The sequence below is a fragment of the Lynx canadensis genome, chromosome C2 (genome assembly GCF_007474595.2).
Source record: "Lynx canadensis isolate LIC74 chromosome C2, mLynCan4.pri.v2, whole genome shotgun sequence".
Taxonomy (NCBI): Eukaryota; Metazoa; Chordata; class Mammalia; order Carnivora; family Felidae; genus Lynx; species Lynx canadensis.
Window position 1 is genome coordinate 67511221 of NC_044311.2, and position 24238 is coordinate 67535458.

Below are 24238 nucleotides of genomic sequence, written 5' to 3' on the forward strand. Positions count from 1 at the left end.
TTTTTAAATTTTTTTATGTTTATTTATTTTTGAGACAGAGAGAGACAGAGCATGAGTAGGGGAGGGGCAGAGAGAGAGGGAGACACAGAATCCAAAGCAGGCTCCGGGCTCTGAGCTGTCAGCCCAGAGCCTGATGCAGGGATCGAACTCACAAACAGTAAGATCATGACCTGAGCCGAAGTCAGTCGCTCAACCAACTGAGCCACCCACGCACCCCTCTAATCAATTCTTTACATCGTTGTTCTCTTGTTGTTTTTCCTTTGAGTTCTGGGTGAATTTATTGAGTTTGTCTTGAGTTTGTCTTTGGTTCCCTTCTTTGATTTTCTGTAATATCCAATCTGTTGTTCACTGTATCTATTATAATTTCAAATTTGAAAAGCATTATTTTTATCCCAAGCAATTATTTCCGATCATATATTGTTGCATTACTATTATTGCTTGCTTTAATTCCTCTGATGCAATATTCTGTTAAGTCTTATTTGGACTGTGAATGAAAATTTCATTGTTTAATCTCTTGATATAAATGCTTCCGATGCATCCAGTGGCTGTGACCCAGCAGACTCTTTCTTTGCACTTTCTTATATTGCAGAATCTTCTCACACATCTGACTTTTGTCAGTAAGTTTGGTCAAAGATTGGAATGTTACCTGCTCACATTGCATTTTACTATTTCCAGATATGCAGAAGATAAGTACAGAGTTAAAACTGTGTGCAAACTCAGAAATAAACATTTTTCATCTAAATCGTCTCTCTGGACACTGACAGTTCTCCTGCGATGTTCATAGTATGATGAATTTCCCATGCTACACACAAGATGCTAAAGTGCCCGGTATTTCTATCATACTGCCAATGGCACTTCACTGCATCTTGCCAACCCCATGCCAGTTTTCTGCTTGCTCTAGCCACTGACATTTGGAATGATCTTTGGTACTTCCTTGAATAGATGCTTCCAAATGGAGCCTACCAGCAACAGTGAAAAATAGCCCATCTGTGTGGAGGCTGGTTGTTTCAGGCTTTGTCTGTTCTCCTCTGCAACTTCATTGAGTGAAGGGATTTTTGTGGAAATCCACCAAAGCCTACTCCACTTACTTCTCAGGAAAAATAACTGTACTCAGAAGTAGCTCAGAAGATTGACCCTCAGTGTTTCCTTTAGCCTATTTCCACTACTGTTAAAAAGCTTTGATGTTTCTGGCTTGGGAGTAGCACCGTTTCTTGGTTTGGGGCCCACATATAAGGTTTCTTTTATTCTTATACACAGGTATTCATTTTTAATGAGCATATGGAACAGGGGAGAGTAGACACCTGTGCACATATATAAACATCTGGAAGTCTCAATTTGAATTAACTTTAGCAATATAAACACTCATTTTCAGATTTAAAAATCTGGCAAGAGACAAAGCAATCCAATGTGATATGTTTGCATTAAAATTACCATAGAATCCAATTAAGATATTGAAGTAATGTTATAAAGTCTAGGAAATATTGCCTCTTAATACTCAGAAATAGTTCCATGAAACCTAACAGCATTATGCTTTTCTTTTCTCTTCCGGGTTGTCAGGATGTTAATATTTAAATGACAGCAAATGTAAAGTAAATGGTGATAGTTATGAATGTGTTGATTATATGTAACCTTCTACTCTTCAAATTGTAATTTCAGGCAAGAGTAACTGATGTTGCAAGCACAGTAAGGGAGGAGTGCACATCTATGGAGCTTGGTGCTAAGGGTGGTGCATCCAAATGAGTTGTTTAGGAACTTGGCTGATTTAATTTTGTCCATCAGGACTTTATACTATTGGCTGAATTATTAAAATTGTAGTAGGAAGGTTTTTTCTTTTATGGATCATGATTATAAAGTATATTTTAGCTCATATGTCACAAAATACTGTTATTTTATTGTTAAGTCAGCTCCCTGGATTTAAATTCAAAAGCATGAGATTATAGAATAATACCAGTCAGATTGATATTTGAAGGGCCAGTTGAGATTGGACTAAAAATGATAGAATCAAAAAGTAGAAAGATAAAATAGGAAATTGCTCAATTATTACAGTGGAGGTAGACTACTGTTATCAGTGAGTACATCAGCCTTTAGTTCAAATAGAACTAAATTCTATTCATAGAATTCACTTCATTCATAGTTGATCAAATGCCTTTCCTCTTAGCTATTTCCAGAGTTGCTTATCTGTAGTTTTTATTATAGCCAACTTGTCAGTTTACATTAAGAGAAAAGAACGGACTTGCTTCTTTTACAACGTGATACTAAGAATTTGCCATTTGCCAAATCTGAATTAGTGACCCCTATCATTTGGGGCATTTATTTTATCAAGCTTACCAACCTTGCTCTGAACATTTGTATTCTGTACTTATGTTCTATTGTCTAGCAGTAACTAGCATAAATATGTAATTATATGGTTTGTTTTTTTGTAATTGATTTCAAAACACTCTATTATTATGGTGCTGTTTGAATTGTGTTTACTATATCAACATAAACATATAAATTGAGTCAAATTATTTGCTTGGTTAACTGCAAACCACAAGTTATTACAGTGTTGTCAGTTTCAAAATGTTACGTGAAAATAAAAGCATTTATTTGATTCCCTTTGTTCAGACCTGAACCTCAAAAACTTTGCATTATTTCCTATAGAATATTAGGCACAAATTTTGGAAAAGCAGTAGATATATACTGTAGCACCATGCGAGGACCTCACATAACTAAGCATGCTTTATAATTCTCACAGAGGCTTGTGGCTTATTTGTAGGTGATAACTTATGTTAAATTCCAAAATAATTTTCCCTTTGCCTAAACCTCTGACTTGTCCAGCATATACAGAAACAACTTTACAATTAGAAAATTTTAGGTATTGGTGCTCTTGGGTGGCTCAGTCGGTTAAGCATCCCACTTCGGCTCAAGTCATGATCTCACGGTTCATGAGTTCAAGCCCCGCATCGGGCTCTGTGCTGACAGCTCAGAGCCTGGAACCTGCTTCAGATTCTGTCTCCCTCTGTTTCTGCCCCTCCTCCGCTCAAGCTCTGTCTCTCTCTCAAAAATAAGTAAACATTAAAAAGACAAAAAAAAAAAGAAAATTTTAGGTCTTTTTATTTAAAACAATGAGCATTCCTCACGACGTTTCTTTATGATAGGTAACCCAATCATAATTTAAATTGATGTGTTAGTCTGGTAGGCAATAAAATTGTCTATAAACAATCTTTTATATAATCTGTTTTATAATCTTTTCTTTAACTGGTTCTCTTCAGGGTTTTAAATAGACAAACTAAAGATGTGTGATTTTTCTAGCTTCCTTTAGCCACCTGATTCTACCACCTGCCTTTAGTTTCCTGCCTCCTCTCCTGCTGACCACCATTGTCTGCCCGGGTGTGTGCCTTTCTCTTCATTCTCCATCTTTGCTTCTCTGCCTCTAGTGAATGAAAAGGGCAAATTTAAATTCACATCCAATGTTCAGAGCCAGAACACACAGAATATTTCATTTTATAATCCTTGCATTAAAAAAACATTGCATTAATAATTGACAAGACATGACTGAATTACCTTCCATTTCCATGAAAGAAGAAAAGAGGCTCTGAGGAGTTCAATTGATTATTTTAATCTTTTTTTCTTGATCTTACAGTTCTCTTCTCCTTGTATACCTACAATTTAACTAAGAACAACATATATGGGATTTTGTGAGAAATCTCTGTCAAATGGGTAAAAGGACATTCTTCCTAATGCGAAAGCAACTGTGAAAGAAGTTTCTTTTCAGTTTATTACCAATGCAAAAGCAAGTCTCTTTGGGGACTGGTAGCTCAGGTGTGTAGGTGTGTGATATTTCCCCCTTAATGTTTCTGAAAAGAAGTGAATTGAGGGGAGTTCACTATAGCATTCTCCATATGAGTCCAGGCCTTGATTTTGTGCTATATATGAGCTAGAGATCATGAATGATCTTAAGATATTATATCATTCCTTTCTAGGACATCAACTATAACAACTAGGACAATAATCTTAACATTCTATTTTAGTATAATCAAACAGAAGATATACATAGGAGCAAAAAATATAATTTTTCTTTTGTACTAGACATTCTTTAGTTAAAATTATAATCCATTTATAAATATATGGGGCAGGGTAAATTTGTAATGAAGACTCTCTTATATCATTCATTCATTGAATGGTAGTAGTTAATGAGCTCGTATTATATGGCTCCCAGTGTCAAAGACATATAAACAATATTAGCAGGAAAGGAACTATATAAAATTAGTATTTTCATGGTAGAAGCTGAAGAAGTAAGTAATAAGTAAGAGCTTTAAAGATAAAAAACCTCAGGTTTATTTAGAAAGAACATTTCAGGGAGCGCCTGGGTGGCTCAGTCGGTTGGGGGGCTGACTTTGGCTCAGGTCATGATCTCGCAGTCTGTGAGTTCGAGCCCCACGTCGAACAGCTTAGAGCCTGGAGCCTGTTTCAGATTCTGTGTCTCCCTTGCTCTGACCCTCCCCTGTTCATGCTCTGTCTCTCCCTGTCTCAAAAATAGATAAATGTTAAAAAAAATTAAAAAAAAAAGAACATTTCATAATGAAGACTTGATGAGAATAAAAGCAGAGTGATGTAGAAGTGAAGTGGTTAAGGAAATAAAGAAATGCCCAGTATGGCTGAAACTCATTTGTCTGGGAAACTGTGGCTAAGAAAAAGCCAAACCAAAGTTATGAAGACTAACCATACCCTTTGTATGCCACAAAATCCTTGCTAGAATGTACATAATATTAGATAGTATTTGTTTATATATCACTCAGCAGGTTATAGGTAGTTACATATTAACTGGCTCCTTCTTTATCTTGATTCTGTGAACAATAATTACTAAGTAAATATAAGAGAACCAAATATTGATTTCTTTATATATAGAAGTCAACCACTTAGGGAATTCAGATATTCAAAAGGTATCTTCTCAGTCTGTTGAAGTACTCCTGGCCTTGCACTCTGAGCCTAGCACCCAGCCCTGGCATGCCCCCTGGATCAGGCCACTGGCTTTCTTGTGGCCATCTTCCATAAATACTCAGTCCGGGAAGGCGACAAGAAGACCCTGAGTGAAAAGGAGCTGAAGGAGCTGATCCAGAAAGAAAGAGCTCACCATTGGCCTAAAGCTGCAGGATGCTGACATTGCAAAGCTGATGGACTGACAGATGACCTGGACAGGAACAAGAACCAGGTGGTGGTGAACTTCCAGGAATATGTCTCCTTCCTGGGGGCCTTGACTTTGATCTACAGTGATGCCCTCAAGGGCTGAAAATAAATCAGGAAGGTGGAGACACCCTCTACAGGGCCTGCCTAAGCCAAATCCAGTGGTGTTTTTCTTTTTGTGTGTTGTTTTTTGTCAAATAAATATCCTTTTTTTTTTTGGTCAAATTAAAAAAAAAAAGCATTATCTGATCATTACTTAGTTGATACTATCTCTTAGAGGCACTATTTTTCTATTAAATAAGAAAATAAGAAAAACAATTTCTGTTATCATAAGAGAATGTTCCTTTAAATATTAAATTGCTGGGGAAATACTAGTAAATGGAATTGCAAATATTGTAAATGAATTCCATAATACCACCAATTAGGGTTTTACCCAGAATGGCAAAGGTAGCTTCAATATAAATTGACTTTATAATGCAATATTTCACTCTTTGAAATAAAAATTTAGTAATGTTAATAATCATTTCTAGTACAATTGAGAATAGTAAAATATTTTTGGCATGTCGTGATATACACTAAAACCTTAGCTAACATTAAAACTATAAAGATATTATGTACAAAAGTCAAGAACTAAACTAGGGTGCCCATTATTATTAATAGTAAAAATTGCTCGGGGCGCCGGGGTGGCTCAGTAGATTGAGCGTCCAACTTCAGCTCAGGTCATAATCTCATGGTTCGTGAGTTCGAGCCCCGCGTCCGGCTCTGTGCTGATGGCTCAGAGCCTGGAGCCTGCTTCGGATTCTGTGTCTCCCTCTCTCTCTGCCCCTTCCCCGCTCATATTCTGTCTCTCTCTCAAAAATGAATAAGCATTAAAAAAAATTAAAAAAATAATAAAAACTGCTCTTTAAGTTCAACTAGGGAAGCAAGATATGAAAGAGAAATGAAGAGAAGATATATATATGAAGAGAAGATATATACAATGTATGTCTATATATATATAGAGAGAGAGACATAAAAGTATGATTATTTGTATATACATATTTTCCCAATAAGTCCAAAGGCATATGCTTGGTGGCCAGAGAAGAACAACATCAACGAAGTGAAAATTCAATATCATTCCTATGTTCCTGCTATCTTAATGTCATAACAAACAAAATGTCAAACAACAACAACAAAAAAAAACCCAAAAACATTAACAACTTGGAACTAAACTTAGCAAGATATGTATGGGTTCTTTAAATAAAATTTTAAATACTAGTTTTATATATTTAATTTTGATCAAAATGTCAATAGTTGTTTAGAAGTTTTGGGGGTAAAAAAAAAACACCAGACAGGACTATTAAAGGAAAAACAAATATTGACAAAACTATGAAACTAGTTCTACCAGATATTGAAGCATTTGTAAGGCACCAACAATTAAAATATTATGTAACTGGAAGTCAAACTAGTAGAATTTAATACACTACCACAAATTAGAGGCTATCATAGATCAAATGGACAAAAGTAGAGTTAAAAAATTGGTTAGATATTTCAGAATTGTGATTTTAATTCATAATTTACCCAAATAATTTCAGATTCATTAAGGAGTTATTTTTTTTTAATCTTCAAGATATAGAAAATAAAATAAAAAGAAAATAGCATATCCATTTGTCAAATTAGTAAATAAATGCAACACAATATACCTGTGGTAGTTAGGATAAATGAAAGAATGCACATTTCTAGAAGGGATGTAAATTCATATAAGCATTTTGGAAGACAATTTTTCAACATACATCAAAAAACTTGAAAGTTTGAGTAGCCTGGCTGGCTCAGTTGGTAGAGCATGTGACTCTTGATCTTAAGGTTGTTAAGTTCAAGTCTCACATTGGGTGTAGAGATTACTTAAAGATAAAATCTTAAAAACCTTAAAATTTTATGTTAATGCTAACCAGTAATTTCTGATGATCTAATAAAATATTTTAATTCAGAAATAAACTTTTATATACAGGGTAGGGTAGAATTATTTTTACAGCACAGAATTATCTGTAATGTAATCTAAAATATATATACTGTATGCTTTCAAATAAATTAAAAGTCATAAAAAATAATTAAAGGAAATATGACAAAATTTTAACAAAGATCACATCTTCAGTGGAGTCCTTGGCTTTTTTTTTTGAATTGCATAACAGTTTTGCATATGTGTATAATTTTTTTTCAATGATTATATGTTACTTTTAAAATTAGGGAAAAATTTACTAAAATTGTAGAAAAATTAATAGAATAATTAACAATAACTATATAACTAAAAATTAATAGAATTATTAACAGTAGAAATTGTTGAATATGTTTGAATATGGAGGGAGAGGGAGGGGTGACTAAAGAAATAACTTTTAAAGTCAGATATAATATCAGATAAAAATATCATTAGCAAAAGAAAAACACTAAAAATAAATTTGAATTCTGAGAATATAAAAAAACAGATAAAATGAGCAAAGACTTAAATATATATGACAGAAGGTTTAATATATATGAGATACTAACCTTTTCTCAAAAACATCAGTGGGTAAGGTAGTAAATGTTCCAACCAATATATACATAAAGGCCATGAACAGACAACTCACAGAGGAGGAGATACAGGGATTAAAAAAAAAAAGTATATGAAACCTGGTTTATAATCAAACAAATGAAAATTACAACAGCAAGAAAGAGTCATTTTTTACATTCCTTTTTTCTTTTATTTATTATTACTTTTTAAATTTCTAGTATAGTTAACATATAGTGTTATATTAGTTTTGGGTGTACAATATAGTGATTTAAACAATTCTACATATTACTCGGTACTCATCATGATACGGATACTCATTAATCCCCATCACTTATTTTCATCTGTTTCTCCACACACCTCCTACTCTGATAATCATCAGTTTATTTTCTATAGTTCAGTGTCTGTTTCTTGGATCTCTCTCTCTCTCTCGGTTTCCCTTTGCTTTTTTGTTTCATATATAAGTGGAATTATATGGTATTTGTCTTTCTCTGACTGAGTTATTTCACTTACCAGTATACTCTCTAGCTCGATCCCTATTGTTGCAAATGACGAGATGCCATTCTTTTTTTTTTTTTTTTGGCTGCATAATATTCCATTGTGTGTATATATACACCACATCTTCTTTATCCATTCATCTACTGATGGACACTTGGGCTGCTTCCATTTTTTGGCTATTGTGGGCAATGGTGCTATAAACACAGGGGCACACAGGGGTGCGTGTATCTCTTTGATTAGTGTTTTTGTATTTTTTGGGTAAATACCCTGTAGTGCAATTACTAGATGGTAAGGTAGTTCTATTTTTAACATTTTTTAAAAAATATTTTATTTTTAAATAATCTCTACACCCAACATGGGGCTCAAATTCACAACCCCAAGATCAAGAGTTGCAGGCTCTACAGACTGAACCAGCCAGGTACCCCTATTTTTAACTGCATGAGGAGATTCCATACTATTTTCCACAGTGGTTGCACCAGTTTGCACTTCCACCAACAGTGCAGAAGGATTCCTGTTTCTCCACATCCTTTCCAGCCCTTATTTTCTTGTGTGTGTTTTTGATTTTAGCCATTCTGACAGGTATGAAGTGATATCTCATTGTGGTTTTGATTTGCATTTCCCTGATGATGAGTGATGGTGACCATCTTTTCATGTGACTGTTGGCCATCTGTATATCTTCTCTGGAGAAATGTCTATTCATGTCTTCTCCCCATCTTTTAAATTGAATTATTTATTTTTGGGGGATGTTGAGTTGTATAAGTTCTTTATATATTTGGATACTAATGCTTTATCAGATATGTCATTTGCAAATAACTTCTCCCATTCAGTATGTTGCCTTTTAGTTTTATTGATTGTTTCCTTTGCTGTGCAGATTTTATTTTGATGTAGTTCTGTAGGTAAATCCCATTTGATTGTGGTAAATGATTTTTTCAATGTATTGTTGAATTTGGTTTGCTTGTATTTTGTTGAGGATATTTGCATCTATATTCATCACATATATTGGCCTGTAGTTTTCTTTTTTTGTTAGTGTCTTTATCTGGTTTTTGTATCAGAGTAATGCTGGCTACATAGAATTAATTAGAAAGTTTCCTTTCTCTTCTATTTTTTTGGAATAGTTTGGGAATAGATCTATAAACCCTCTTTAAATGTTTGGTAGAATTCACCTGTGAAGCCTTCTGGCCCTGGAGTTCTGTGGGCTGAGAGTTTTTTTGATTACTGATTCAACTTCAGTGTTGGTAATCAGTCTCTTCAGATTTTCTATCTTCCTGATTTGCTTTTGGGAGATTCCATGTTTCTAGGAATTTATCCATTTCTTCTAGGTTGTCCAATTTTTTGGCGTATAATTTTTTATAATATTCTCTTACAATCTTTTTGTCTCTGTGGTGTCGGTTATTTCTCCACTTTCATTTCTTAGTTTATTTATTTGAATATTCTCTTTCTCTCTTATTGTTTGTTTGTTTGTTTATTTATGATGAGTCTGGCTAAAAGTTTATCAACTTTTTTGATCTTTTTAAAGAACCAGCTCCCAGTTTTATTGATCTTTTCCATTGTGTTTTTGTTTGTTTTGTTTTGTTTGTTTTGTTTTGTTTGTTTTATTTTTATTTTGGTTGCTTATTTGTTTGTTTGGTTTGGTTTGGTTTTAGTTTCAATTTTGTTTATTTCTGCTCTAATCTTTATTATTTCCTTCCTTCTACTGGTTTTAGGTTTTATTTGTTGTACTTTTTCTAGTTTGTTTATATGTAAGTTTATGCTGTTTATTTGGGACTTTTGTTGCTTTATGAGGTAGGCCTGTATTGCTGTAAACTTTCCTCATAACAGATTTTGCTGCATCTCAAATATTTTGGACAATGGTGCTTTCATTTGTGTACTTTCCAAATTTTTTCATTTGTGTACTTTCCAAATTTTTTCTTGATGTCTAGTTTCATAGTGCCTATGGTCAGAAAAGATGCATGGTATGATTCAGATCTATTTGAATTTGTTGAGACTAGATTTGTGTCCTTATATGTGATCTATCCTGGAGAATATTCCATGTGCACTTGAAAAGAATGTATATTCTGTTTTAGGATAGAGTTTTCTGAATATATCTGTTAATATCCATCTGGTCCAGTGTGCCATTCAAAATCACTGTTCCCTTGTCTGTCTGGATGATCCAGCCATTGTTGTAAGTCAGGTGTTAATGTCCCCTACTATTATTTTATTACTCCTGAGTATTTCCTTTATGTTTATTATTGATTGCTTTATGTATTTGGGTGCTCCCATCTTGGGTGCATAAATATTTACAATTGTTACATCTTTTTGTTGGATTGCACCTTTTATGATTATATGGTATCCTTTATTGTCCTTTGTTACAGGCTTTGTTTTAAAGTCTATTTTGTCCAATATATGTATTGCTACTTTGGCTTTCTTTTTACTCCATTTGTATAATAAATGTTTCTCCATCGTGTCACTTTTAGTTTGCATGTGCATTAATTCTGAAATTAGTTTTTTGTAGACAGCATATAGATGGGCCTTCTTTTTTTTTTAATTCTTTCTGTCACCCTTTGTGTTTTGTTTAGAGTTTTTAGGCCATTTACATTCAAAGAAATTATTGATACATGTGTATTTATTATTATTTTTTATTTGTTTTATGCTCTTTTTGTTTTGTAGTCCCTCTTTGTTCCTTTCTTCTCTTGTTCTCTTATGATTAACTGGCTTTCTTTAGTGAAATATTTGGATTCTTACTCTTCATTTTTTGCATATCTATTACTATTTTTTTATTTGTGGTTATCATTTAGTTTATATATAATATATTCTGCATATAGCAGTGTATATTAAGTTGATGATTGCTTAATTTTGAACTCATTCTTTTCTCTTTCCCACATTTCAAATATTTGGTATTGTATTTTACTTTCTTTTATTTTGTGCTTCTCTTGATTGATTTTTACAGATATACTTAATTTTCTTGCTTTTGTCTTCCTATTTTTCTCACTCTTTTTTCTCCTGCTCACATAGTACCCCTTAACATTTCTCATAGGGCTGGTTTAGTGGTCATGAATTCTTTTACCTTTTTTTGGTCTGTGAAACTCTTAATCTCTCCTATTCTGAATGATAGCCTTGCTAGATGGAGTATTCTTGCCTGTAGTTTTTTTTTCCTTTTCAGCACTTTGAATATATCATGCCACTCCCTTCTGGCCTGCAAAGTTTCTGTTGAAGAATCAGCTGATAGCCTTATGGGGTTTCCTTTGCATGTAACTATATTATTTTCTCTTACAACCATTAAAATTCTTTCTTCATCACTATTTACTGCCATTTTAATTACTATGTGTCTTGATGTGGACCTCCTTGGGTTTAATTTGTTGAAGAATCTTTGTGCCCCCTGATTTTGGATCTCTGTTTCCCTTCCAAGTTCAGGATGTTTTTAGCTATTATTTCTTCAAGTGCATTTTCTGCACCACCACCCCGTCTCTCCCTTCTCCTTCTGGTATCCTTATAATGCAAATGTTATTATGCTTGAAGATGTTGCTGAGTTCTCTAAGTGTGTTCTCATTATGCAATATTTGTTTGTCTCTTGTCTGTTCAGCTGGTTTCCTTTCATTATTCTATCATCCAGATCACACTGATACATTCCTCTGCCTCCTGTAGCTTACTATTTATTCCATATTTTGTATTTTTAATTTTATCTATTGAGTTTCCCACCTCTGATATGTTATTTTTTATCTCTTTGTTAAGGTTCTCATTGATGTCCTCCACTCTTTTCTCAAGTCCAGTGAGTATCTTTATGATCATTACTTTAAATTTTCTATCAGGTGCATTACTTATTTCTGTTCTGTTTAGATCTCCTGCTATGATTTTGTCCTCTTCTTTCATTTGGGACATATTCCTCTGTTTCCTAATCTTGTCTACCTCTTTGTGTCTGTGTCTGTGTTTTAGGAAAGTCAGCTACGTATTCTGCTCCTATACCTAGTGGCTTTATGAAGAAGAGATCCTGTTATTCAGTATCCCCTCTTCACTAGAACCTGGCACTTCAGGAGAGTATCCTATATATGTTGCTTCCACTGTGCTGTTGTGTCTAAATTGCTTTTCCTTTCAGTCCAGTCTTCTGCAGTGTCTGTCTGCCTGTTCTGCTCTGTGCTTGCTTTTTGTGATGTTAGTGGAACTCAGGCAGGCCAGCTCTGAGGGGGCTTGCCTGAGGGGAACTCAGGGGTGGGACAGCAGTATTAGCAAAATGTACAATGAGCTAGTTTTAGGCCAGATCTTCCAAAGGAGAGCACATAGTGGAGCTGGGGTTGTGGTGTATTTGCACTGATCCCAGGGCCCAGACCAGCAGACATGGAGTGAGTCCTTGGGAGAACTTGTTGGCAGGGTATACTGCTAGTAGGTTAGGTAGCAAGTGTCTGTGCAGCACTGCCTTCCACAGGTGGCCCTGTGTTTACACTACAGGATAGAGGAGGAAAATGGCATCTGCCATCTCCTTCATTCCCAGAGAAGTCCCCAACATGCTCCAAAATCCATATAAACAGATCTCTCTACTGTTGCCTCAGGCATTGTGCAAAATGCTGCTTCTATGTTACCTCTCTGTGGGCTGCTATCTTTTTAAGGGTGAGGACTCAGCTATCCCTCCTCCTTGAGGCACACCCAGTGCTGAATCAGCTGACCTTTGAAGCTCCAGGTTCCAAGTCTCCCTGGTTATGCAAACTCACAGAATTCAGCCCTTCTGGTTTTCAAAGCCAAACTTTATGGGGATTTGCTTTCCCCAGGTAGGCTTCCTGGTGCAGGAGACAATTTCTCTCCCCTCTCTGTGCTTGCAGCTTCCTCCCTTCTATGGGGAGCTCCCCACCAAGTGGTTTCTGCCTTCCCTAACCTGCAATGCAGTTTCTCTACATGGAGTTGTGGAGTTTGTTCTGTCTTCAGATATTCTCTAGTTTATTTACATGGTTGTGAGTGATATCTAGTTGTAAACATGAGACAGGGTGAGCTTAGGGTACTGGTACTCTGCCAGGTTCCCAACCTCCATCTCATCACATTTCATAAGTGAGCAAAAAATTATAAACCCAATACTGGCAAGAGTATGTGGGCATATTTTGTTGATAAAGTATAACCAGGACAATTTTTGCCTAGAAATTTAGAAGCCACACTGATGACTTAAAAATCTTCTACTTTCTGTCTCAGTAATTTCACTTCTGGGAGTCTTAATATAATATTCCTAAAGTATTGTGAAACTATGAAAATATGGTCATTATTATGTTATATATTAGAAAAAATAAAGGTAATGGATAATTAGGTTAGAATTCATTCACGTTTTACTTGCTGGAATGCTATTTAACTATTAAATTGGTCAGGAAATAAATGCACACCTATACACACACATACATATACATATATACATACATACATACATACATTCACATATTACACACATATATAAGCACAGAGGTATATTTATATGATTATGTTAATTGTAAACATCAAGATTAAAATAGGTTATGTACTTTATGCTTACATTTATATGAAATATTTATGTGAAAACAAGACTGGGGGAGGTAAATTACAAAGTATTACTTCTTAGGTATTCAATATACAAATGGAGGATATTCCTAATTTTTTTTTTGTTTTTTCTGTAATTTTGTAATCTGGTTATTCTAATTTTTAGGTAAATTAAATGAAGAAAGAAAAGAAAGAATAAAGGACAGGAGAGAAGGTGGGAAGGAGGAAGATTTATGTTTTCCTCCAGTAAACATAACATTGATTGAATTAAGTGAATTTAAGATGCGACATTAATGAATAGTTTGAAGAAGGCAAGGAGGGTTGTCTGTGATCGTTAACTTTGCTCTAAAAAGGAACATTAAAAAAATATTCCTTTTATTTTCTGATAAAATAAGGACAGTTCTGCTTCTATGTATTTTTTCCCCTTTGTATTTCTAATAGAGAAATTGAAATTTCTCTAATAGAGAAATAGAGCTCTAGCATTAAAAATATGTGGACATCAGGGATATCAAAGAATTACGTAGGGGGAAAAAAAGTGACTTGGCTATTATTCCAAATCATCTACTTCCTTTAGTTTGTGCCATTTTCTGGAATTTGTAAGTCTAGTTATCTACTCTAGCTTTGCATTTCTAAGCGTTTCCTCCCGAGTGAATGTAGCTTTTATTACAGCTCTCCAAATCTATGGTCCTTGAGCCCATATGAATTAGCACTAAAAACATGTTTATAATTTTGGAGTAAAATAAGATTATATATTCAAAATTTAATATAAGGCCTTTTCACTTACTAGTATCCTTCAGTTTCTTAGCACATCAAAATTACAGGCTTGTTTATACACATGGGCACAACCCAAGACTGTCTGAAAATTTTCCTGTGAGTTTCACATAAAGGAAGTAGTTTTGTGATATCTAGAAGGGAAATATGTCATATACAGTTAGGGTTAAAATTTAAAAAAAATCAGCAAATTTCAAAAAGCCATTTGAAAAGTATACTAATACATTTGAAAAAATTTATATCATTTGTTCAGTAAACACTTAGGGTATTTCTTGGCATATCTATATCTATCTATATCTATATCTATATCTATATCTATATCTATCATCTGTATCTATCGTCTATCTATCTATGTATATACTGTACATATTATTTTATGACTGGAAAAAATAGCTTAAATTTTATTTTTTTCAGCTTTTTCATCTATAAATTAGAAGTAATAATAGTATGTAGCTGTATTTTATTAAGGTGTTATGAGATAATACACATGAAGTGCTTAGAAGAGTGTCTGGCAAATAAAAGGGTTAAAGAAATGTTCTTTCCCTCTTCCCTAACCACTACTGTGTATCAGTTAGGAATGCTTCAATTGCAAATAACCAAATAAATCTTCTATAGCTTACATAAATTCCCTCCTTCTTTCTTCCTTCCCTCTTTCCAATTTTCCTTTTTTTCCCCTTAATTCATTCCTTCTTTCCATTATCTTATTAAAGAAGTTTGGAGGTAAGTGATGGGTGACATTAGGATAATCACATTCTTTCTGAACTTCTTCTGGCCTTGACCCTATAGTCAGTCACGAATGGGTGCCACAGGTCCCAACATTAGGATTATGTTCTAAATGCATCTTTCCTCCTTATGAAGAAAGCAACATTTTCTTACTTGCCACCAATTAATGAATGTTTATGTGTCATTGATCAAAATGGTGCCAGATGACTCTATCAGTTTGCTGGTATTTTAGCTGACCCAACCCTGTGAATTCTTAGAATGGATAGTCTGGGCATGGGTGTTGGGTTAGCAAAGCAGCAATATCTGTCAATCCTATCTTTTACTAACTTCTCTTTTCTGAACTACTCTAAAGTACTTAATTTTCATAGATTCAACTACTTTTTGCTACTTATCTTTTGTTAGTATTTGTAGAAATTAAGTTGCATAATTATAATATTATATACAACTGGAAAATGAGTGTTTTGAGAATAAATATAAATGGATTTTGGCAAGCATGCATCTCACTGATAAGATGAGAAGTGTATGGGGGCGCTTGGGTGGCTCAGTCGATTACGCATCCAACTTAGGCTCAGGTCATGTCTTGCGGTTTGTGGGTTTGAGCCCAGCATTGGGTTCTGTACTGACAGCACAGAGCCTGGAGCCTGCTTCAGATTCTGTGTTTCCCTCTCTCTCCGCCCCTCCCCTGCTCATGCTCTAACTCTCTCTGTCTCTCAACAATGAAGAAATGTTAAAAAAAAAAAAAAAAAAGAAGAAGAAGTGCATGGGTATATTGAAGAATCGCTACTGGCTGGGAGAATTCAGTGTTTCCTGGAAATCAGTTGAATGTATTTTAGAGGGAAATTTATAGGTAATCCAGGAATGGGATTAAGTGGTGGCTGGCTAAAATGTACATTCCAAAAGCCCTAATTTAAATCCAGAGCAATGCAAAATAGATAATTCCACTTATCCATGGGCTCTTCAAAGGGCTGGCCCATATCTTGTACAACTTGTGTCTCCAATAGGCAGCATATATCCAGTACATGAAAGGCCTCACTAAAAGTTGCATTGAGTAATGGTGATGATAATGATGATGAAAATGTTAGAATACTATATTCCATGATATGGTACCATATTAGTAAGAATCTAAAAGAATTTGTTCTTAGCAATTTCGTGTTTTATAAGTTCTTTGAGTGAAACAGTTATCACTCTCATTTGTCAGATGGAAAGTCTACTTTGGTTTGACATCCTAGGATTTGGCATTGTTTGCTAGACAAGTAAATGCCAAAACCCACCTATTTCCTGTATAATCAAACTTTCCTGCACATTACTAACAGTCCTGGATTGTTTGGCTAATTGCTGAAAAGGACTACAAAGCCCAAAACAGCAAAAAACATAACTCTTTCATCGAATACGTAATAGTAAAAGCAATGGACTGTAAATATTTAAGTGGGAGAAAATGTTGCATGCTTTTTTTGTTAGAGACCAGAAAACTTGTGTCATTTCCTTTTACAAATGAAAGAGCTTCCTATTTCTGTTTGCTAACCGCTGGAACTGCCACTACTTTTATTTTGTTGTTCCCATATTCTTTATAACTTGAGGCAATAATTCACTCAATTTATGTGAAATATTTACATCACCAGTTTTGCTGCTCTCTATATATTCATGAGGTTTGATGATGTTGTTCTAATTATTAAGGATTTTTTCCCTACATTATGTGGGATAAGGTAGTTTGAGTTTTACATTAGCTAAATTCAAGATAGGTCATATATATAACATTAAAGCTTTTGTTCATGTTCCTTGTGGGACTGCTGTATGAATAGTTCAAAGATGTCAAAGTTAGTCATTCTGTAACATTTTTCCTATTTTGTAATGATAGAATTTATAACATGCCCAGTGGTAAAATTTTATATATCTAATAGATGTCAATAATAATTATAAATATTCCAGATTTACTATAATGTCTTACTTCTAGTTCTTCCAGAAAGCCATGCTAAGTTTTTCAAACCATAAAGCTTTATATAGCTGACACCACCCAAACTTTCAATGGTTATCCATATGCTCTATCATTTAACTTCCTACTTAAATGCTGGTTGCTCTGGGCAACAGCACAACTAATCAATTGTAAATTGCCTACCTTGGATTAGAATTTTCTTTAACATTGTCACTTTTCTGGAAATCACCATCCCTAAGAATGTAATAGTTAAGAACTTTGAGAAATTTGAGAATAGATTTTATAATTCATGTATTTTCTACTGTATATTTCTGAAGTTAATCGGTAGCAATATAGTGTGATGGGTAACAGGTATTAAAGAGATGGTATTCATTAATAAACCTTTTCATAAGATAAAAAAAAAAGCATAACGACAAGTAAAGCTTTAAAAATAAAACATGAGGGGCACCTGGGTGGCTCAGTCAGTTAAGCTCCGACTTCAGCTCAAGTCATGTTCTCATGGTTTGTGAGTTTGAGCCCCACATTGAGCTGTCTGCTGTCAGCATACAGCCCATGTCAGTTCCTCTGTCCCCACTCTCTCTGTCCCTCCCCCTGCTCACTCTCTCTCTAAAATAAAATAAAAAGTAACAATAAAACATGAAACTCAAACATAGAGCTCTCTAATTCCTCTTAATTTCTTGAATTGTATCAGTTAAAAGAGCAAAACATTTATCTCAGTCTTCTACATTTTGATTTTTTGTTTCGCCTGATATTGATTTGGAAATTTTCATCAGCTTGAACAGAAAATCTGCATGTGGGGAAAGATAAGAAATTGACTGAAATGTCTGATATAGAGCCAGAATGGGTCTCTATTGTATTATATCCCAAGAATGTTAGAAGAGGCAATTAATAGTTGAGAGGGACCGTATAAGGTGGTTTTTGGAGCTGATGCATCGGAGTTTTCTGAAGTGTTTATTATAATATAAAAAAATCTGTTCCCACCTGTCCCCCAGAGATTTAATTTAGTACAGCTGAAGTATATACCTGGATTTTTACTTTTTATGTGCATAATTCAATCTTAAGCATAATAAAAGCTTGAGAAACACTGACATATTAATTCTCCATTTCCCACACATTTTTTACCATATTAAATACCTGGGAAGTAACATTAGATTTGTCCCCACTTTGAAATATCCTCATTTATAGTTTAAAACTATAATATGACCATGAAGAACACTTTCTGAACATGATACAAAACAACTATTCAGCACATTATATATCACTCAATGTGTTTTGCATACAAATGATTATAAAAACTGATTTTTAATTACATGAAGAGATTTTCACGAAGGATGAATAATTATCATTTTGTCATATAATAAGAACTATGCAATCAGTGTCTGTGTATATTTTTTCTCTGGCTCTACAGAGCCATGTTAGGCAGTGATCTCCAATGATCCCCACCTCTTGGCATTCATGCCTTTTTATAATTCCTTTTCTCAGTGTGGGCAGGACTTACTGACTTGCCTCTAACTAATAACAGGATACAGCATGCGTATTGGGATGTCATTTCTGATATTAAGTTATAAAATGACTGCAGCTGTCATTTTGGGTGCTCTCTCTCCCTCATTCTGAGGGAAGTTAAAAGCCATGTTTTAATATGCCCTATTGAGAGGCCCACATGACAAGAAATTGAGGGAGGTTTCTAGCCAACAGCTAGTGAGGAGGTGAGGTCTTTAGTCCAGCTGCCCACAAAGAACTGAATCTCACCAACAAGCATGTGAATCGACTTGGGAGCAAGAACCAACCCCAGTCATGCTTCAGATAAGATCACACCCCTGAGCAACACCCTGACTGCAGCCTCATGAAAAATCTTGAGTCAGAAGCTCCAGCTAAGCCATGCTCTGATTCTTAACCACAGAAGTATGAGATAATATATATTTGATGTTTTAAGTTGCTTAGTTTTAGGATAGTTTGGAAACAGTAGAAAACAATTTAGAAGTCAAAAGTGGCATTAATCACCTCATTCCAGATTCTAGTGTCAGGATTTCTTTGCTCTCTATGTGATCTCTGATTTTTTTCATAAATACTTTACTTGCATTATCATAGATGAGTTTTATTTGAAAACAACTGAGTCCTTTAAAAATAAATAGGAGCTTTATTAAGAGTAAAATAAAAATTGCACAAATTCTTTGTGTGTAGCAAGTTCAGCCCTCATCCAATTTCTGTCACTCAATTTGAATCATAATTACAAATTCATTTATTTTTTTTCCAACGTTTTATTATTTTTGAGACAGAGAGAGACAGATCATGAACAGGGGAGGGACAGAGACGGAGACACAGAATCTGAAACAGGCTGCAGGCTCTGAGCAGTCAGCACAGAGCCCAACGCGGGGCTCGAACTCACGGGCCGTGAGATCATGACCTGAGCCGAAGTCAGACGCTTAACCGACCAAGCCACCCAGGCGCCCCTCATTTATTTTTTTAATTTGAGAATTCATCATATTCTTTTTGAGAATAACTACCTTTCTGGTGCGATAACCAAAATGACAGCATCTTTCATAGAACTCGAGCACTAGAATATTTTTAAAATATTCTGGAAACCAGCACTTTTGTTTTATAGATGAATAATCTTTGGTCCGTAAGAAAAAAATAAAAGATGAAGTGGATTACTGAAGATAAAACTACTGCTTGAACTGAGATCTAATGACTCTTTTCTAGTGTTCCTTTGATTCTTTGATCATAGATTTACTGGGTGGTGGAAGCCAATGTTCAGAAGACTTTTGGGAGATGAGCAATATTTAGGCTGGGACTTGAACTATGTCATGTGTAGCTTCCAAAATGGGATAGCCCATTTTTACTAATATTTCAAAACTGTTCTCAGATTTCCCATGGCTTTGTAAAGCCTCTATGTACCTCACTGCTCTCTATGTGTCTTACTGCTAAACAACATTTAACCAAGTTTCCAGTGTCTGCCTTTTCTATGATGGCGTCTGCAAAGGTGCCGTGCTACTAGTGTTCAGGAACAAACATTAATAGTGTTAATTAATAGCATAAATAGGATTGCATTTTGGATTTATTATGTAGTAAGTGCTTTGGATTTATTTTTGGATAAACACCAGGGAAGGAAGATTGAGACAGAGACACTATTCTGGAATACAAGACTCCCTGCATAAAGAGCCATGTTTTTAGTAGTTGAATAGCTTCAAGACTCTGAGGAAACTCTTTTACATCATGGTGTTACTATGAATGAAATTTTAATGTTATAACATGTAAGAGAGTATTTTTAAAAAGTATTTGTTAATGTTTATTTAATTTTTAGGGAGAGAGTGAGAGGGAGAATCCCAAGCTCTGACCTGGGGCTCAGTCTCATGAACCATGAGGTCATGACCTGAGCTGAAATCAAGAGTTGGACGCTTAACCAACTGAGCCACTCAGGCGCCCCTAAAAAGTATTAACTGCTTCTCTAGCAATAAGCAATATATCTTATTTATATCAATTATCTCTTTTCAACAGACAGAAGTTGGGTTTATTATGGCCTGAAGTAAATTAATTTCCCCCATCTTTCTATTTATTTTGCAACCATTGACTACCTCTCTTGCTAGTTTTATGTAAGTGTGTCAGCGTTTCTGGAATATCTCTGTTATACTTGTCAGTGGAGTTGTTATACAAATAAATGCCAGGGAGTCAGGGATTTGCTTCCACATCACCATGCACTATTGGAGGCATTACTCTCATTTCTTGTTTTAATAAACTTCCTTCAAACTCCTAGGCCTGAATTAAATCAAAGTAGTTTTAGAGCTCAAAGATGGAATAAGTCACTTCAGGAAAGTGGGACAAAGAAAATCAGGGACGCCAGATGGAAAGTTCAGACTAGCCAGTATCTTTAAAATGTCAATGCTGTATAAAAAGGCTTTGTAAGCCATCAATCAGCGATGGCTCTAGAAATAGGCAGGTGGCTATAGAAATTAGTCTTTTTTCACTAAGCCTTAGAAAATTATTTTCAAAGTAGGCTGAATTTGAGAACACTTATGCAGGTATATTTAAGGAACTGAAAAAGAGATGAAAGAAGAATTTCTAGTAAGATCGTAGTAGTTAATAGAAGAGTAACCCCTTGTTTTCCTAAATAGTAGAGTCGAAAGTCTGTATATTTATTTAATTCTTATATTAAAATTTGACTTATTTACTAAAACAGGCAAGATTTAAATCTGGCTTTCTTATGTTTTTTTGTTTGAAACAAGATTAAAAGTCAATACATTTCTCCTTTGATCATGAAACCAATTTATAACCCTATGGCAGTATCCATTCATTTCAAAATAAAAACATAAAGCAAAGCCTTTGGTTTTCAAGAAAAGAGGAGTCTCAAAAAGAAATGGCTATAGGGCCTTAATGGTGTAGGAAAGCTTTGCAGGGGAACCAATGGTAAACGGATTTTCTTAGAATGGAGGCATGTCCTTAGTTCATGCTAAAAAAAAAAAAAAAAGCATTCTTAGCCTTGTAGCTATTCCAATTTAATTGAATTCACACTAGCTAGCACATACATACAACAGTATTTGTTAACATTTTTACAGCACTCTATGTATGCACCAGACACTTATGCTGTCATGATCATATAGTTATTTAATTTTTAAAACCGTGCTTTAACAGCAGGTATTTGTTTTATTCCTATGAAAAAAATGGATGTTAAAGAACCTGTATAAATCTCTCCTTCAACCCTTCATCCCTGCCTCATGGAGATTCTAAATATTGTTGAAGCATGAAAACTATTATATGATGATTCAGAGCACAGATCACTTAGTTGGTTTCAAATACTGGTTCTATTACTTCCTAGCTGTGAAAGCTTAAATTATCTATCCCTACATTTGAGTTTCCTTTTGTATGAAGTGATAAATGTAAAAGGATAATTCTGAGGTTTAAATGAGATAAAACATATAAAAGTGCTTAGCACATAGTATGAACTCAATAAATGTTAATTGTATTTATTATTTGAATCTCCTTCAAGGGGCGCCTGGGTGGCTCAGTCGGTTAAGCGGCCGACTTCGGCTCAGGTCATGATCTCGCGGTCCATGAGTTTGAGCCCCACGTCAGGCTCTGTGCTGACGGCTCAGAGCCTGGAGCCTTTTTCGGATTCTGTGTCTCCCTCTCTCTGACTCTCCCCCATTCATGCTCTGTCTCTCTCTGTCTCAAAAATAAATAAACTTTAAAAAAAATTAAAAAAAATGAATCTCCTTCAAGATTCACCAGCAAAAAGTGCATAATTTTATTTAAAAATTTTAAAATATTTAATTTGAGAGAGGGCAAGCGAGCATGAGTAGGGGAGGCGCAGAGAGAGAGAGAGAGAGGGAGAGAGAGAATCCCAAGCACTATTAGTACAGAGCCCAACGCAGGGCTTGATCCCATCAACCGTGAGATCGTGACCTGAACTGAAATCAAGAGTTGGACGCTTAACCACCTGAGCTACCCAGGTGTCCCAAAAGTGCATGATTTTAGAAATCATTTGGTTAATTATTTTAACTGAACAAATTAACCATTAAAAGATTTTAAAAAACAACTTTTCTGCCTTTGAATATATGATTCATGTGGAAATAATAAATAATCACATATACAATGTACCATAATGTTTGCAATGTATTATGCAATTCAAATAAACTGTAATTCAAATAAAGTAACATTTTATGCCAATCAGGGAAGATTTTTCTCCAAGAGATAGATGAGATAGATTTTTTTAGCAGTTAGTTTTAAGAATAACTTTATATATAAAACATTCTAATTGTCAAAAAAATTTAGAAAATGCAAAAAAAAGTGTTATAACTAAAGGGAAATCACCCATAAATTGGCAACCCAGATTTTTTAAGTATTTAATAATATTTTTGCATATTGTCTTATGGTCTTTGTGTGTATAACCTATATTTAAAAAACAATATTTGATCATTTCTTACCTAGCTATTTATCATTTTCATCACCCCACATTGTTTTAGAAAAATTTTTCCAGTTTATTAAATGTGGGTTTTATGAGTGGACTAAAGAAAAACAAAAGGCATTTTTTAGCTTTGGGATGGGGACTGAAGGATAGGAGGTAAAAGATGAAAATACAGCAAATAGTAAATGAGTTTTATTCAGTGAAGGATAGGGTAATTTATCTGGTTTAACAACTGCAGGACGTGAATTCCACATTTGAAGGTGAGAGCTATTCTCTAGCCCTGCAGTCTAGGCAGGATGGCACTCTGGTATGGTGGAAAGAGCAGTGGAGAGTGTGTGAGAGGCCTCAGTTCACACTACATTAATACTATTTGACACTTCAACAATATCGGGTTAGTCACTTGGCTTGGCACTCCCCTTGCCTTGTTTCTTCATGTTTAAAATGAGACATCTGAAAGATGGGCCCAAAATCAATAATGTACCAGTCCAAGCCAGATCTGTCCCAGAGCCACTGTGTACCTCAGAGGACGTAGGGTCTGTGAATGCTTTCACAAGACTGGAAAGTGTTGTGCAAAGGGAAACACTCTGGAATGTGTGCCATCAAGGCCATACTCACATCTTTTCATCTTGGAGTTCACTGAGGCCACATCAACAGACACATAGAATATGCTCTGGAAATTCTTGAGACAGTCAACAAAGGATAAGTTTGGAATGGAATTGGCATCCTCCCAAAAGTCTTTTTTTTTTATTTTATTTTATTTTTTACCTAAGAACATGTTTTCTGAACTGGATTCTGATAGCTATTAGTTTTAGTTCTTTAGCAAATTGTTCTCTCTCTCTCTCTCTCTCTCTCTCTTTCTCTCTCTCTGTGTGTGTGTGTGTGTGTGTGTGTGTGTGTGTGTGTGTGTTTTCTGAATCTGGCAATAGAACCTAATGGATCTGCAGGTTTGGATATGTGACTCAGTTCTTGTTAATCATGTTGTCTCGCTAATCATGTTGTCTTGCTTTGCTTGGACACAGTGACTGTCTGTAAGTGAGAATAGAGCGCAAACAGAGGTAATTAATCACATATCTTTGTGAAACTAAATGTTGTGAGGAGAGAAAAAGACTCCTGCCTCATTTAAGATAGAATAGTAGGGACTAGTACTACCTTCCTGCTTGAAACAAACAAAAAATGTACATAACACATGAATCAAGAGCACTTAACACATTGGATATCAGGCAGTGAAGGCAAGCAGTCTCTGAGAAAGAGGAAACAAAAGAGGTGAGGG

The 24238-nt window shown here is 34.8% G+C and overlaps 1 protein-coding gene and 1 pseudogene across 1 annotated transcript in view; both read left to right on the forward strand.

Annotated features, from left to right (window-relative positions):
* The window catches only part of LOC115523788, a 28501-nt pseudogene extending 23204 nt beyond the window's left edge, over positions 1–5297 (forward strand).
* Positions 1–24238, forward strand: part of NAALADL2 (N-acetylated alpha-linked acidic dipeptidase like 2) — a 923861-nt gene that overhangs the window by 28012 nt on the left and 871611 nt on the right.